Source organism: Canis lupus, chromosome 11 (genome assembly GCF_011100685.1).
Source record: "Canis lupus familiaris isolate Mischka breed German Shepherd chromosome 11, alternate assembly UU_Cfam_GSD_1.0, whole genome shotgun sequence".
NCBI lineage: Eukaryota > Metazoa > Chordata > Mammalia > Carnivora > Canidae > Canis > Canis lupus.
Genome location: NC_049232.1, coordinates 51,681,246 through 51,699,073, shown reverse-complemented (window position 1 = coordinate 51,699,073; position 17,828 = coordinate 51,681,246). Strand labels below are relative to the sequence as shown.

The following is a 17,828-nucleotide window of genomic DNA, read 5'->3' as shown; positions in this document are numbered from 1 at the left end:
CTCTTCGACACATGGTGCTGGCAAAATTAGACGTCCACACACAGAAGAATGAAACTGGACCACTTTCTTATATACAAAAATAAACTCAAAGTAGATTAAGGGCCTGAATGTGAGAACTGAAACCATAAAAATCCTAGAAGAGAGCATAGGCAGTAAATTCTCTGATATCTACCATTACAACATCTTTCTAGATATGCCTCCTGAATCAAGGAAAACAAAAGCAAAGATAAAGTATTGGTACTACAAGATAAAAACTTGCTGCACAACGAAGGAAACAACCAAAACTAAAAGACATCCTATCTAATAGAAGATATTTGCAAATGGCATATTCAATAAAGGGCCAGTATCCAAAATACATAAAGAACTTATACAACTCAACACCAATAATAATAATCTATTTTAAAAACATGCAGAACACATGAACAGACATTTCTCCAAAGAAGATATACAGATGGCCAAGAGAAGCATGAAAAATGCTCAACACCATTTATCATCAAGGAAATGGAAGTCAAAACTACAATGAGATATCACTTCACACCTATCAGAATGGCTAAAATAAAAAACACCAGAAACAACAAGTGTTGGCAAGTAATGGGAGGTTTAAAAAAGAACCCTCTCGTACTGTTGGTATGAATGCAAACTGGTGCAGTCATATAGGAAACAGTAGGGAGGTTCCTCAAAAAGATAAAAATAGGTCTACCTTATGAAATTGCATTAACTGGGTATTTACCCGAAGTATACAAAAACACTAATTCAAAGGGATACACACACCCTATGTTTATAGTTGCATTATTTACAAGAGTCAATTTATGGAAGCAGCCTAAGTGTCCATCAATTGATGAATGGATAAAGAAGATGTGGTATATGCAATGGAATATTATTCAGCCATAAAAAGAGTGCAATCTTGCTATTTGCAACAACACGGATGGATTCAGAGAGTATAATGCTAAGGGAAATAAGCCAGTCAGAGAGAGGCAAATATCATGTGGTTTCACTCATTTGTAGAGTTTGAGAAATAAAGCAAATGAACGAAGGAAAGAGCAAAAGAGACAAACCAAAAAACAGACTCTTAAGTATATAGAACAGTTACCAGAGGGAAGGCAGGTGAGAGGATGAGTGAAAGGGGTGAAGAGGATTAAGAGTACACTTATCTTGATAAGCACTAAGTAATATATGGAATTCTTGAATCACTATACTGTACACCAGAAATAAATGTAACACTATATGTTAACTACACTGGAATTCAAATTTAAAAAGTAAAAATTGAAAAAAATTTTAAAATTGATTTTAAAAAAGCACCTTGATTAAAAGTCAGTGTTCTCAAATATCCAATGTGCACATGGAATATTTGAGAAATTAACAAAATCAGCTTGAATTTCCAGAGAAACAAGTGGTTAGTGACAAGTAAAAACAAATGTCTGAGAAGTCCTAGCTAATGTAATAAGACACTCACACACAAAGAAATGAAAGGTATACAGAATGGGAAGGAAGAAATTAAACTACCTTTGTTCACAGATGACATGAATGTGTACATAGAAAATCCAAAGAACTGACAAGACTGGAATAGACAACTATAGCAAGGCTGCAGGACATAAAGTTAATATGCAAAAGTCCATTGCTTTCCTATGTACCAGCTATATAAGGACAAATAAGAATTCTAATGAACAATATTTTTAAAAATAGATATTCCATCTTCAAAGAAAAGGGGGATTCAACATTATCAAGATATCTGTTCTTCCCAATTGATCCGTAGACTCAATGCAATTCCATTCAAAACCCAGCAAGTTATTTTATAAATATCAATAAACTGATTCTAGCATTAAGGAGGGCACTTGAAAGAATGAGCACTGGATGTTACATGCAACTGATGAATTACTAAATTCTATCTCTGGAACTAATAATACACTCTATATTAATTACACTGAATTTAAATTTGAAAAAATATTTCAAAAAATAAACTGATTCTAAAATTTGTATAGAGAGGCAAAAGACCCACAATAGTGAATTCAGTTTTAAAGGAGAAGAGCAAAATCAGAGGGACAAAAAGATTTAATGGTATAGGACCATCTGATTGTATGAACTAGAGGAAATGAAAGCAGAGGACAGCATGAATCTTTCCTTGGTACTGCTGCAGCCAAAAAGTCTGTCTAGATGTCTTTCTAAGGTACTAAGATACACATTGCAACTTGGGTTGTGTGTTTTTATAGGTGTACAAAATATATAAATTCTCTGCAGAAAACTTGCTTATTTATGAGGGCAAAGTGGGAGGAGGGGTGCTGCTCTGCATCTCGAAAATGGAAAGAGGGAATCAGAAGGCAGTTTAGGAACCTCTCTCTGTAATGCTAAATAGCTGAGAACGTAAATAACAGTAATCTCCTGAAAAGTGAGAGGGCTTCATTAGGCAAAAACAAATGCAAACTCCTGAAGGGGAGGACAAGCAGAAGCAACCAAAGAGGGTTCAAAAGGTGGAAAAGAAAGCCCCAACTTTTCATTGAGATCAGGGGAGAGGAAAATAAATCTAGATGATTCTTGCTGCCTTCCACAGAGCATGTGCTTTATCTATCTTCATTGAATAAATGCTACATCAATGACTGGGCAACAGAAAATGTTTGAGATCACAGTATCAGTCAGTACCTTTTCTTTTCCTCAAAATGGACTGGAGAGACCCATCAGACAGATCTGTAAACTTCAATTCTAGAAAATACACGGTTACCAGCTCTTCACATCTACTTTCCTTCCCTAGAGGTAGAACCTGAATGATGATTCAGGGCTAGCAGGGATGAGAATAGGCAAAATATTATAGTAGCTACAAGTGATTTCTCTGACCACAGGGGAGAATTACCAGATTTTGGAACTTAGCAAGTTTCCATAACCACAATGATAAAAGAGAGACCAAATCACCAAGGTGAAAAGTTTGCTGCATTTATGCTGTGTTTTGGGGCACTGTGACCTAGCCCACAGGAAGGCAGCTTCCCTAAACGCATGTGTAGGAAGCTGCAAACTGCATCTCATCTGTCCTGGGTTTGAACTGGAGAGATTTAGCACAAGCAGCATCTGCACATAATAGTGAAAATTTTCAGAGTGGTTGATAATTGGCTTCTGGAAGCATGTGCCTGAATGATTATGTGAGAACCTCAGGGAAAGCAACATACATAACATAAAAAGTGGAAAACCATCAGAACTAGGGTCTGTAAAAAAATGCAGAATGTACATAACAACACCCAGAGTTCACTGCACATCTGGGTATTATTAACACTGATAAAACTCCAAACATAACGAAAACAACAACAACAACAACAAAACAACCAAAAGTCTCTTTACTCCTCCATGAGACTCCTGCTTTTAAAAAATATATTTTTGAAAAAATAAAAAATAAAAAATAAAAAAAATAAAAATAAAAAAAATAAAAAATATATTTTTGGGGGATGCCTGGGTGGCTCAGCGGTTGAGCGTCTGCCTTTGGCCCAGGGCATGATCCTGGAGACCTGGAATCAAGTCCCACATTGGGCTCCCTGCATGGAGCCTGCTTCTCCCTCTGCCTGTGTCTCTGCCTCTCTCTCTCGGTCTCTCATGGATAAATAAAATCTTAAAAAAATATATATATATTTTTTTTATTGGAGTTTGATTTGCCAACATAGAGTATAACACTCACTGCTCATCCCGTCAAGTGTCCCCCTCAGTGCCCATCACTCAGTCACCAAATTTGAGAGACTTCTACTTTTTGAAGAAATCCAAGTCTTAAGTGATTTGCCTATTCTCCAGTGACTGGCTGTGCTTTAGGAATGTAACACCTCACCACAGTGCTTTTGGAACCTATTCTTAGCCAGAGTGATTTGGCTGCTATTTTTAGTTTCCCTCTCTGTAGGCAGTGTCCCTCCATTTACCCTTGTTTATCCAGTACAGCAGCACTTGCTTAAGTCAGCCCAAAAAATATGGCCACCCTAAGTTAATTGAGCTACTTTGGGGTTTCCAAGGACTGAAACTGAGTCTTCCTGGACTCAGCTCAAGAGAATGAAGCATCTGGGAGGCCCTACTGTTCCTTAATATTTACTTAAAGCCCACAAATCTCTAACATACATGGGAACAAATTATGGCATGATCTTTAGCCTCTGGGGCTTTGGATGAATCTTGATGAAAAACTACAGTGCTGGCTTCCCACAGAAGTAGAGTAATTGTTAAGGAATATCCCATATCAGTGACTGGCTAGTATGACTGCACTTAGCAGGCAGAACTTTCCAGCAAGATGGAGAGGCACTCCCTGTTCTCTGCTCTGGACCCATGAAACAACAGTCCTATTCATTCAATGCACTCATTACACCCTGTTTATCAGCATTTACTTATTTGCTGATACTACAAACATCTGTAGAGTGCAACCTAGTATGTATAAGGCATACATCAGCCTCATAATAAATGTTGGTAAAATGAACAAATGGAACGTCACTCAGCCTGTAGAATGCAGTATGAGTATATGTGTGTAAGGTGCATAAGCGGAAGACTTTTTGAGAAGGTGTCGCATAAGCTAAATCTTGAAAGGTAAGTACCAAGTTTCTGCAATGGATAAAGAACTGTCATTCCAGAAGGAAGTTAAAGCACACAGAAAGGCAGGTGCATAGATCTACAGAGACCCCATTGTGGCTCAAGTAGTATGAAACCAGACTGGGTGCTGGGTAGAAATAGGCAAGGAAACTTACTTTTACATAGAATTATCATTAGCCCAAAGAATTGATTAGAAGTAGTATGGCTAAAGTGATTCGAAGGAAATATGTCCTTGGATTTCAGAAATTAAAAATAAACTGACCTAGAGAGCTGGATTTCCTGCTGCTAATGTGGTAGGCAGTCTCTCAAATGGCTCCTGTTGAGCCCTGCCCCCCTGCCATCTTCATGGCATTGTATAATCCCCTCCTGAGTACCATGTTTCTGGCCAACAGATTATGGCAACATTGAAGGGTATCCATGATTAGGTAACAAAAGACTGTTACTTCTATCTTGCTAGCCAACTCTATTGCCTTCTTTTTTGAATAAAAAATATTTTATTTATTAATGAGAGACAGAGAGAGAGAGAGAGAGAGAGAGAGAGAGAGGCAGAGACACAGGCAGAGGGAGAAGCAGGCTCCATGCAGGGAGCCCAACATGGGACTTGATCCTGGGTCTCCAGGATCACACACTCGGCTGAAGGCGGCGCTCAACCACTGAGCCACCCGGGCCGCCCTCCATTGCCCTCTTAATGTGCACACTTTTGTGAATTAAGCTGTCATATTGGAGAGGCCCACATGGTAAGGTGGCCTGTAGCAAACAACTAGTGAAGGACTAAAGCTCTCAGTCCAAAAGAGCCTGATGAACTGAATTCTGCCAGCAACCACCGAATGAGCTTGGTAGCAGATTGCAGTTGAAACTTTGGATGATACTGCAGACTCTTGGGTGACACCTTGGTTTTGACCTTACCAGAGACCATGAGGCAGAGGATCCAGCTAAGCTATGTCTTGTTCCTGACAGAGAGACATCATGAAATAATAAATATGTGCTGGTGTAACTGGCTAAGTTTTAGGGTAACTTGCTATGCAGCAATAGTAATACAGACAGGAAGTGGGGGAAACTCTGATAAGCTCCACGGCTTTCAATGTATGCACTGCAGTATGGCAAAGGCCTTAAGATACAACATTCTTGTGCCACACCAATTTTCCTCTTTTTAAAGTTGGGTTGTTTGGGGAAAAAGTTAGGTTGTTTGCTTTCATATTGTTGAGTCTTTAGAGTTCTTTATATATTCTGGCAATGAATCCTTTTCCAGATAGATGACATGCAGATATATTCTCTTAACGTTGTCTTCCAGAGGCAGAAGTTTTAAAATTTTGATAAAGTACAATTTATTCACTTTGTCTTGATGGATCATACTTTTGGAATTATATGTGAGAAATCTTTGCCTAACTCATATTCATGGGTTTTCTTCTATGTTTTCTATTAATTTTATCGTTTTAGGCTTTACATTTGATCTGCAACTCATTTTGAATAAGTTTTTATATATGGTATGAAGTAGGAATTGAAATTCATCTTCTTGGATGTTGATAACCAATTATTCCAGCACCCCATTTGTTGAAAAGACTTTCTCCTTTGTTGAAAATCATCTGGCTGTCCATATATGAGTGGGTCTGTATCTCAACTCTCTATCCTGTTCCCTCGATCTACTTGTCTATATTTATACTGATACTACATTGTCCTAATTTCTGTCGTTTCATGTTAAGTCTTGAAGTAATTTGGTATTAATCCTCAAACTTTATTCTTTTGCGAATTCTTTGGCTATTCGGAGTCCTGTGTATTTCCACAAGAATTTTCATTTTTTTTTATAATTTATTTTTTTTTGGTGTTCAATTTACCAACATACAGAATAACACCCAGTGCTCATCCCGTCAAGTGCCCCCCTCAGTGCCCGTCACCTATTCACCCCCACCCCCCGCCCTCCTCCCCTTCCACCACCCCTAGTTTGTTTCCCAGAGTTACGAGTCTTTATGTTCTGTCTCCCTTTCTGATATTTCCCACACATTTCTTCTCCCTTCCCTTCTATTCCCTTTCACTATTATTTATATTCCCCAAATGAATGAGAACATACAATGTTTATCCTTCTCCATTGACCTACTTGACTCAGCATAATACCCCCCAGTTCCATCCAAATTGAAGCAAATGGTGGGTATTTGTCGTTTCTAATGGCTGAGTAATATTCCATTGTATACATAAACCACATCTTCTTTATCCATTCATCTTTCGATGGACACCGAGGCGCCTTCCACAGTTTGGCTATTGTGGACATAGCTGCTAGAAACATCGGGGTGCAGGTGTCCCGGCGTTTCATTGCATCTGAATCATTGGGGCAAATCCCCAACAGTGCAATTGCTGGGTCGTAGGGCAGGTCTATTTTTAACTCTTTGAGGAACCTCCACACAGTTTTCCAGAGTGGCTGCACCAGTTCACATTCCCACCAACAGTGTAAGAGAGTTCCCTTTTCTCCGCATCCTCTCACATTTGTGGCTTCCTGCCTTGTTAATTTTCCCCATTCTCACTGGTGTGAGGTGGTATCTCATTGTAGTTTTGATTTGTATTTCCCTGATGGCAAGTGATGCAGAGCATTTTCTCATATGCATGTTGGCCATGTCTATGTCTTCCTCTGTGAGATTTCTGTTCATGTCTTTTGCTCATTTCATGACTGGATTGTTTGTTTCTTTGGTGTTGAGTTTAATAAGTTCTTTATACATCTTGGAAACTAGCCCTTTATCTGATAGGTCATTTGCAAATATCTTCTCCCATTCTGTAGGTTGTCTTTTAGTTTTGTTGACTGTATCCTTTGCTGTGCAAAAGCTTCTTATCTTGATGAAGTCCCAATAGTTCATTTTTGCTTTTGTTTCTTTTGCCTTTGTGGATGTATCTTGCAAGAAGTTACTGTGGCTGAGTTCAAAAAGGGGGTTGTCTGTGTTCTCCTCTAGGATTTTGATGGAATCTTGTCTCACATTTAGACCTTTCATCCATTTTGAGTTTATCTTTGTGTATGGTGCAAGAGAGTGGTCTAGTTTCATTCTTCTGCATGTGGATGTCCAATTTTCCCAGCACCATTTATTGAAGAGACTGTCTTTCTTCCAATAGATAGTCTTTCCTCCTTTATCGAATATTAGTTGACCATAAAGTTCAGGGTCCACTTCTGGGTTCTCTATTCTGTTCCATTGATCTATCCACAAGAATTTTTAAATGAGCATGTCAATTTCTCAAAAGTGGAGAGGTGACATCATAATAATATTGAGTATTCTGACTAATGGACAGGTATATCTCTCCATTTTTTAAGGTCTCATTTAATTTCTCTCAGCAGTGTTTTGCAGCTGAAGTGTGGGACCCAGGAAAATAACAAAATACCCTACCCCTAGACAAGCAGAGCAGGACTGACTCTATTTTGGGTTGCACCCGCTTGCGCTGACCTGCTTATTACTTAGGGCACTGCCCCTCCGCAGTCAAAGACCAGGACACACCCTAATCGGAAATCCGGCTCAGTCATACTGCCCCGCCCTAGTCAGAGACCGGGCACACCTAACCGGAAATCCGGCTCAGTGGACCAGCATGACGATGCAACTTTCTGCGTATCCCATTGGCCACTGGCTCCTATAAAGCTGCTAAGCCTCTTAGTCTCGGGGTCCAAGTCCCTGCTCTGCTGCGTGGGGTATACCTGGACCCAGGCTCGAGCTTGTAAATAAACCCTCGTGTGTTTGCATCGGTGTCGGCTCCTTGGCGGTTTCTCGGATTCGCGATCTTGGGCACAACAGAAGTACATTGGCCTTGCACATTTTTGCTAGAAGTTTATCCCTATTTCATGTTTTTACGCTATTTTCAGTGGTATTGTTTTTTGAAATTTCTATGTCCAGTTGTTCACAATGAGTATACAGAAGTACAATTGAATTTATGCACCAGCTTTATAACTTACAGCCTTGCTAAATTCACTTCCAGTTCTAATAGCATTTTGTTTTGCAGATTCCACAGGATTTTCTAGAGATGAGCATGTCATCTGTAAATAAAGGCAACTTTCCTTCTTTATTTCCAACTAGATGCCTTTTAGTTCTTTTTTTCTTTTGAATTTTTTTTTACTTTTAATTTTTTATATTTTTCATTATTTTTTAATAAATTTATTTTTATTGGTGTTCAATTTGCCAACATATAGAATAACACCCAGTGCTCATCCTTTTAGTTCTTGTCCTTGCCTCATAGCACTGGCTAGAACCTCTAGCACAATGCTGAACAGAAGTTCTAAGAGTAGATATCCTTGAATTGTTTTTAATCTTAGCAAATATGCATCTAGTCTTTCATCGTTAACTATGATCTTAGCTGTGGGGTGTTCATAGATGACCTTTATTAGCTGGAGGAATTCTTTTCTAGTTTGTGAACTTAAAAAATCAGGAAGGCATCTTGTATTTTGTCAGATATCTTTTCTACATCTATTGAGATGATCAAATTGTTTTTCTTTAGTTTGGTAATATGATGACTTACACCAATTGATTTTCAAATTTTAAGCCAACTCTGCATTCCTGGGATAACCCCACTTGGTCATGATGTATTATCCTTTTTATATTTTTTGTTTCAATTTGCTAAAATTTTGTATAAAGGTTTTCTATCTATGCTCGTGGGGGATATTTATCTGTACTTTTATTTCTTGTAATGTCTTACCTGGTTTTGGCATCAAGGTAGTGCTGGCCTCATGGAACAATTTGATAAATATCCCCTCCTCTTCAATTTTGCTCTAAAAAGAGTTTGTGGAAAGGTCTGCGCCTGCGCAGCCACTGCTCGCCGGCTGGAGGACCTGAGGTCTGGCGGTACCGGGAGCCCGCGGCGATGGCATGATCTAGCAGAGAGATGGCTACCATTGGTTACTTTTTTTTTTTTTTCCTGTGGCAAGACTGTCATGGACCTGGATATTTCAGGTTAAAAATATCTTTCATGAAGAAGAAAGATCTTAAGCAACATGGTGGATTCAGAAGCTCATGAAAAGAGACCGACTGCCCATCCTAACATCTTCAAAACAAAATCTGTCACCTCACATTGCAAATGTTGAAATGAAGCATTACTGTGCAGCTTTCAACAATGTAGCAATCCCATTTCCCGTTCAGAAGGTGCTCTTTAGGCAGCAGCTGTATGGAATCAAAACCCGGGATGCGGTGCTTCAGTTGAGGAGGGATGGCTTTCGAAACTTGTACCGCGGAATCCTTCCCCCACTGATGCAGAAGACAACTACACTGGCACTTATGTTTGGTCTGTACGAGGACTTATCTTGCCTTCTCCGGAAGCATATCAGTACCCCTGAGTTTGCAACCCGTAGTGTGGCAGCAGTACTTGCAGGCACAACAGAAGCGATGTTCACTCCATTGGAAAGAGTTCAGACATTGCTTCAAGACCATAAGCATCATGACAAATTTACAAACACTTGCCAGGCTTTCAAGGCACTCAAATGCCATGGAATTAAGAGAGTATTATCGAGGCTTGGTACCTGTTCTTTTCCGCAATGGATTCAGCAATGTCCTTTTCTTTGGCCTTCGAGGTCCCATTAAGGAGCATCTGCCTACCGCCAAAACTCACAGCACCCACTTGGTCAATGATTTTGTCTGTGGAGGTCCGTTGGGTGCTATGTTGGGAATCTTGTTTTTCCCATTTAATGTTGTGAAAACTCGAATGCAGTCTCAGATTGGTGGGGAATTTCAGTCTTTTCCCAAGGTTTTCCAGAAAATCTGGCTAGAGCGGAACAGTAAGCTGACAAATCTTTTCAGAGGTGCTCATCTGAATTACCATCGATCCCTCATCTCTTGGGACATAATCAATGCAACTTATGAGTTCTTGTTAAAGATTATATGAAAGAGGGATCCCTGGGTGGCGCAGCGGTTTGGTGCCTGCCTTTGGCCCAGGGCGCGATCCTGGAGACCTGGGATCGAATCCCACGTCGGGCTCCCGGTGCATGGAGCCTGCTTCTCCCTCTACCTATGTCTCTGCCCCTCTCTCTCTCTCTCTCTGTGACTATCAAAAATAAAAAATCTAAAAAATATATTTAAAAAAGATTATAAAAAAAACAAAAACAAAACAAAAAACAAACAAAAAAAAAGATTATATGAAAGAAACTATCAGTTAAGTGCCATTTATTAACTGAATAGACCTAAGAAGAATGTGGTTTGGTATTGTTCCTAATTGGCCAAATATAAGTTGGTGTCATTAGTTCAGGGCACAGTGAATTATGGGCAAAGCTGTTTTCTTGAAGCACCAACAAATTCAGAATAAAAGATTCTAATAGGAAAATAAAATAATAAAAGAATTTGGAGAATTGGTATTTTTTTTTCTTAAATGTTTGGTAGAATGAAACCAATGAAGACACCTGGACCTGGAGATTTATTTTTGGGAAGGTCTTTGACTAAAAATTCTATTTCCTTTATAGCTATAGGGCCACTTGTTTATTTCTTCTCAAGAAGGTCTTGATAGTTTGCATTTTGTAAGAAATTTGTCATTTTCATCTAAGTTGAATTTATTGGCATAAAGTTGTTCATAATAGCCTCTTGTTCTTCTTTTGCTATCTGTAAGATTGGTGGTACAGTCACCTCTCTCATTCCTTATATTGGTAATTTCAACCCTCTATTTTTCCTGATAAGTCTGGCTAGAGTTTATCAATTTTATTAATTTCTCAAAGCAACAGCTTTTGGAATTATCCATTTTCTCTGTTGTATCTCTTTTCCATTTTATAGATTTCTCATATTTATTATTTCCTTCCTTTTGCTTGCTTTGAATTTTATTTGCTCTTTTTATTTTGTTTATTTTAAAAAACATTTATTTATTTATTTATTTATTTATTTATTTATTTATTTATTCCTGAGAGACAGACAGAGAGAGAGAGAGAGGCAGAGACACAGGCAGAGGGAGAAGCAGGCTCCATGCAGGGAGCCCAACATGGGACTCCATCCCGGGACTCCATGTTCGCGCCCTGGGCCAAAGGCAGGCGCTAAACCGCTGAGCCACCCCGGGATCCTCCCCTTTTTATCTTGTTTCTAATGTAGAACCTGAAATTGTTGATGGGAGAGGGGTTTTGCATAGATCTAGTTAGTACTATACATTTCTCCCTGCACCCTACAAATTTTATTCTCCTTTTCATCCAGAATATATTTTAAAATGCTTTTAATTGCCCTTTAGATTTTTCCTTTATTTAGAAATGTCTTATTTTGTTTCCAAATATTTGGTGCTTTTCCAGATGTATTTCTGTAATTGAATTTCTAATTTAATTCCATTTCAGTCAGAGAACACATTTTGTATAACTTGAATTCTTTTAAATTTATTGATATTTGCATTATGACAATGCAATGTTTCATGTGCATGTGAAGAACATGTATATTCTGCTGTTACTGGGTGAAATATTCTTATGAAGGACATTTATATTAAGTTAATATAAATTAACATATAATTAATATAAATTGAGGCATTGTTCAAGCCTTTTATATTTTACTGACTTTCTTTTACTTTTTCTATCAGTTATTGAGAAATGGTTCTTGAAATCTCTGAATACGATAGATTTATTTCTCCTCAGTCCTTTTTTACTTTCTGTGAAGCTGTGTTATTCGGAGCAAAAATATTTAGGACTGTTACGTTCTCTTGATTAATTAACCCATTTATCACTATAAAATGACTTTTATCTGTGTTCCTACTCTTTGCTGTGAAATCTTCGCCTAAGATTAATATGGCCACTGCAGCTTTCTTTTTATTAGAATTAGCATGCTTTATCTTTTTTCTATCCTTTTAGCAGATTTGTCTTTATATTTGAAATTTGCTTCTTATGGGCAGCATACAATTCAGTCTTGCTTTTTCAATTACTCAACCTCTGCCTTCCTATTTTGATTATTATTACTGACATAGTTGGGTTTCAGCTTATCATCCTACTATTCATTTTCAGTGTTCTTTGTTTCATTTTTTCCTCTTTACTTCTGCCTTCTTTTGAATTCAGTGTTTTCTGTGACCCATTTGATCTCATTTGATTTTCTATAATTATTTGTTTTTGTTATTTTGGTTGTTATACTAGGGTTTATGGTTTAAGTATTAAACATATTACCAACTACCTTCAAGTGTCACTAATACATTTCATATATAATATGAGAAATTTATAATAATATATTTCTATTTCTCCACTCTATGCCTTTATGGCCTTATTGTCATATATTTTACTTATACATATATTTTAAATGCACATTATTGTTATTTCTGTTCAGTCATTTATCTTTAAAGAGACATGAATAATAGGAAAATATATGTTTACCTGCATTCTAATCATTTGTAGTTTTTTTTTTTTAAAGGTTTTATTTATTTATTCATGAGAGACACAGAAAGAGCGGCAGGGACACGGCAGAGAAAGAAGCAGGCTCCCTGCCCAGAGCCTGATGCAGGACTCAATCCCCCGACCAGGGACCATGCCCTGAGCCAAAGGAAGAGGCTCAACTGCTGAGCCACCCAGGTGTCCCTGTAGTTCTCGTCATTACTTTTTTATAATTCTTATTTCCATCTTCTGTCATTTTCCTTCTGCCTGAATGATTTCCTTTAAAATTTTTTGTAGGGTGATGAATTCTTTCAGCTTTTTATGTCTAAAATCTTTATTTCACATTTTAAAAAATTCTAACTTTATCAAGATATAATGCATATATCATACTCATTTAAAGTTTACAATTTAGTGGGGCATAGTCTGTTTGCAGAGTTGTGTCACCATCATCATAATCAACTTCAGACTTTTTTCATTACGCCAATAAGAAACTTTGTTGTTGTTGTTGTTGTTGTTGTTAAGCTTTTATTTATCTATTCATGAGAGATACACAGAGAGAGAGGCAGAGATAGAGGCAGAGGTAGAAGCAGGTTCCATGGAGGGAGCCTGATGCAGGACTTGATCCTGCGACTCCAGGATCACACCCTGAGCCAAAGGCAGAACCCAACAGCTGAACCACCCAGCTGTCCCTCCAGTAAGAAACTTTATAACCATTAGCATATCCCATCCTCACCTCTTACTTCCCCTCACTGCCCAAAGACCTGAAAAATTAACATAATATCTGTCTATATTTGCCTTTCCTGGGCATTTCATATAAATGGAGTACTATGTTGTGAAATGTATTGTAAAACTACAATATGTGGTCTTTTGTGACTGGCTTCTTCACTTAGCATGTTTTTGACAGGTCGCCTACATTGTAGCATATATCAGTCAGTACTTTATTTGCTAAATAATTTTTTTTAAAGATTTTATTTATTCATGAGAGATACAGAGAGATGGAGAGGCAGAGACACAGGCAGAGGGAGAAGCAGGCTCCATGCAGGGAGCCTTGTGGGACTTGATCCCGGGACTCCAGGATCATGCCCTGGGCCAAAGGCTGAGCCACCCAGGGATCCCCTATTTGCTAAATAGTATTTCACCTTATGGATATGGCATACTTTATTTGTCCATTTGATTGATTTGATTGATTGTTTCCTTTCTTTGGCTATTATGAACTCCAATTCAATGACTAAACACACTCCCTTTTTTCCTCAAACCCACTGTCTGTTCCTTCTGATTTCCTTTGCTGGCCCTTCTTCCTCTACCAGATCTCTGTTTAGCCTGCTTAATTCTGTTCTTTTCTGGTTATACTCTCTCCAAGATTTTATCTGGCCACGTAACATAACTTCAATTATGCCTAGATACTGATTTTTACTTTATATTTCTAGGTGAGACCTACACCCTGACTTCTAGACCTGTAAATCCAATTCCTCATATGACATTTCTGCTTAAATGAGTAATACGCACCTCCAACATAATAAAGCCAAATGTGAATATTCATCCCCCATTCCCCAAAATCCATAGTCCCCAAGCCTTTACCTTATCATTAAATAGCACCACCCATCCAATTCCCCAAGCCAATAATAACCTAGAGATTTTCCTTAATTATTTTTTAAAGACTCATTTATTTTGAGGGGGGGAGAGAAAGAGAGAGAAAGAGTGCACGCAGTGGGGGGAGGGGCAGAGGGAAAGAATCCCCAAGAAGACTTCCTGCTACGGGTCTTTCTCACAACCCATAAGATCATGACTGAGCCGAAACCAAGAGTTGGACACTTAACCAACTGAGCCACCCAGGCTCCTCCTTAAATCTATATTTTTACCTTCACACCCAACATTCAATCCACCAGTAGATGTGTCTCCAAAATACACAACTTCTTACCAAGTCTACTGCTAAAAAGTCCATCTAAAATCCGACCATGTCCAGCTGGAACTACGTAGAGCAACCTAATAGTCTGGAGCTAGACAATGGTATCTTAATGATCCTTGTTCTATGCTTGCTCCCCTAAAATCTTTCCCCCAAAAAAGCAAATAAAGTAATTTCTAAAGAGTAAAACTGACAGTGTTACTCCCCTAATGTCCTTTATAGCTGGCTTTTCCCTCATGCATTACATTCAGTTGTCTTGTCTCTTATTGTTGGAAGAATACAGTTATTTGGAAGACTGTCCCTCCATTTGTCCAGTGTTTCAAGTTTTGCACTCTTGACCGTTCTACAACAGAAGTGATACTGTGTTCTTCTTAGTGCATTATATCAGGGGGCATATGATTTTATTTGTCCCAATACTGATAATGATTGGTTTGGTTAAGGTGGTGCCTTAACTAGTGAGAAGATACTCTGAATCTATGAAAATATTCTGTTCTTCCTCAAACTTTCACATACTAGTCGTGGCAATCATTATAGACTTTCTAACATTATCATTCCTTCTATATAAGTTGACAATCTTCTATAAGGAACTTTCCTCCCTCTCATATTTATATCAGTAAGAACTAATTCTTATTTAATTCAATATGTTATAATTTATTATTACCACTATTTTGATGCTCAAATTGTCCCACACTTGCCCAGTGGCAGCCTCTTTAAGTTGGCCGCTGTGCCCTTGTGATATGTCTTCATGATTCTTTGAGCACTTCTATACTTTATCCACAAGAAGATGTTCAAGGATAATCTTGTAACTTCTGTACCTCAGCCTCACATTTAGAAAATATTGAGGTTTGTTCTGGCACACAGTTAATTTACTAGCAGATCAATAACACTTTTTTTTCAAAAGCTGTGCCAACCTTTGTTAGGATGGGACTAGAGTGGCCCTTATCTAGGTCTAGAGTAGTCCTATCCTACAGAGTGGCCTTTCTGGAAGGACAATTGAGTGTCTATGATGTTCAGTGAGTTCTCTCCATCTTGGTCCACTGGACTCCTATGTCTAACACAACAGTGAAACCTCCTGAAATTCAATTCAGCTCACAGCTCTCTAGCAGCTGTCCTTAACTAGATTGTACAGAATCTTCTTCTGTACATGTGCAAATTATCATTCAACCAGAAACATAAAGGGCACATTGTACATCTTCCCAGTTCTCCTTTTCTGCACAGCTACAGAAAAGCTCAAAAGCCAGAAATGGGGCACCCTGGGTGGGTCAGTGGATTAGCGCCGCCTTCAGCCCAGGGCCTGATCCTGGAGACCCTGGATCGAGTCCCATGTTAGGCTCCCTGCATGGAGCCTGCTTCTCCCTCTGCCTCTGTCTCTGCCTCTCTCTCTCGGTCTCTCATGGATAAATAAAATCTTAAAAAAAAAAAAAAGCCAGAAATGCTTAACTCTACTTCCAGAGCATAGCAATACAACTGTGCTCTGTTTGGGTCTCACCTTTCTCTACAATAGTCCACAGGGTGACTCCAGACAGAATCCTGGGGCAATTTTGAAGCTTTACTCGTGTGTTTCTCCTGTCTAAAAGATCAAAGTCCACTGTGCTACTGTCCACACAACTTGTGCATGTATTTGGTCTCATTTTGTACTTCCTTACAATTGGAGGCATAATGTAGTTCGGTTACTCCATCATTATCTGAAGCGGATTCAACAACTATTCTTTATAAAAATTGTATATAAAATAGAATCCTTAACATGATTATACACTCACATTCTCAACACACACACATACACACGCGCAATTTTTTTAATTTTTAAAGTTTTTATTTAAATTCCAGTTAGTAAATACACAGTGTAATATTAGTTTCAGGTGTACAATTTAGTGATTCAACACTTACATACAACACCTAGTGCTCACCACAAGCACACTCCTTATTCCCCATCATCTTTTTAACTCATCTTCTCATCCACCTCCCCTCTAGTAACCATCTGTTTGATGTCTGTAGTTAAGAATCTGTTTTTTGGTTTGCCTCTCACTCCTTTTTCCCCTATCATGTTTGTTTTGTTTCTTAAGTTCCATGTATGAGTGAAATCATATGGTATTTGTCTTTCTCTGACTGACTTATTTTGCATAGGATAATACCCTCTAGCTCCATCAATGTCACTGTAGTTGGCAAGATTTCATTCCTTTCTTATGTCTGAGTAATATTAAAAAATGTATGCATAGTATCTGTAAAGAAAGAGATATACATATATATCACATCTTCTTTAACAATCTTTAAAAATCTTCTTGCAAAAATCATCAACATCTACCTTCTCATTAAAGTAGGAGCAGGTCGGGACACCTGGATGGCTCAGCAGTTGAGCATCTGCCTTCAGCTCAGGGCGTGATCCCACAGTTCTAGGATCCAGTCCTGCATCGGGATCCCCACAGGGAGCCTGCTTCTCCCTCTGCCTATGTCTCTGCCTCTCTCTATGTCTCTCATGAATAACTAGATAAAATATTTTTTAAAAAAATAAAGTAGGAGCAGGACAACTCTGTGCAAGCCAACATAATTAGACAAGGAAAAAAGAGGAATAAAAATTAGACTGAAAGATATAAAAATTGTGTTCAGATAACAGAAGCCAAAGGAAATAAACTGACATTTTTAATCCTGTTTATGAAGTTAGTAAATAGAACTGAATAGCACTTATTTCTAATAGCAAAAATAAAATAAAACATAGGAATAAGCCCTAATTAAAATAAAGCAAGAACCATAGAAAGAAAACTTTACAACTCTGTCGAGACTCTCACTTTTGGTCAAGATGGAGTAACAGGGCCCACATTTACCCTACTATCTATAGCAACTACAGAACTAGACAAAATAAACAATAACTCTTAAGACATTAGACATCAAGCAACAAATGATAGAGATCACTGAGAGATAGGAAATCAATGAGGTGAGCTCTACAGTTGTGTCAGCTTATGGCCTGGACAAAGTTCCCACGTTGTGGCATAGTAAGGAGGAACCCAAGTAGAACTTGACAGTCTATGAGTTGAGGAGATGGAGCTGGGTGTTAGAGATGGCCATGGCATCGTATCTGAAAAGAAAGTGCTGGACAGAGAGAGAACTCTTAAGATCTGAAGAAGGTCTCCCTCA

At 38.3% G+C, this 17,828-nt stretch overlaps 1 long non-coding RNA gene and 1 pseudogene across 1 annotated transcript in view; one reads left to right on the top strand and one right to left on the bottom strand.

The window, feature by feature from the left end:
- Positions 1-17,828, bottom strand: part of LOC119876816 — an 89,229-nt gene that overhangs the window by 45,049 nt on the left and 26,352 nt on the right. The window lies entirely within an intron of this gene.
- On the top strand, positions 9,485-10,368 carry LOC119875794 (annotated as a pseudogene).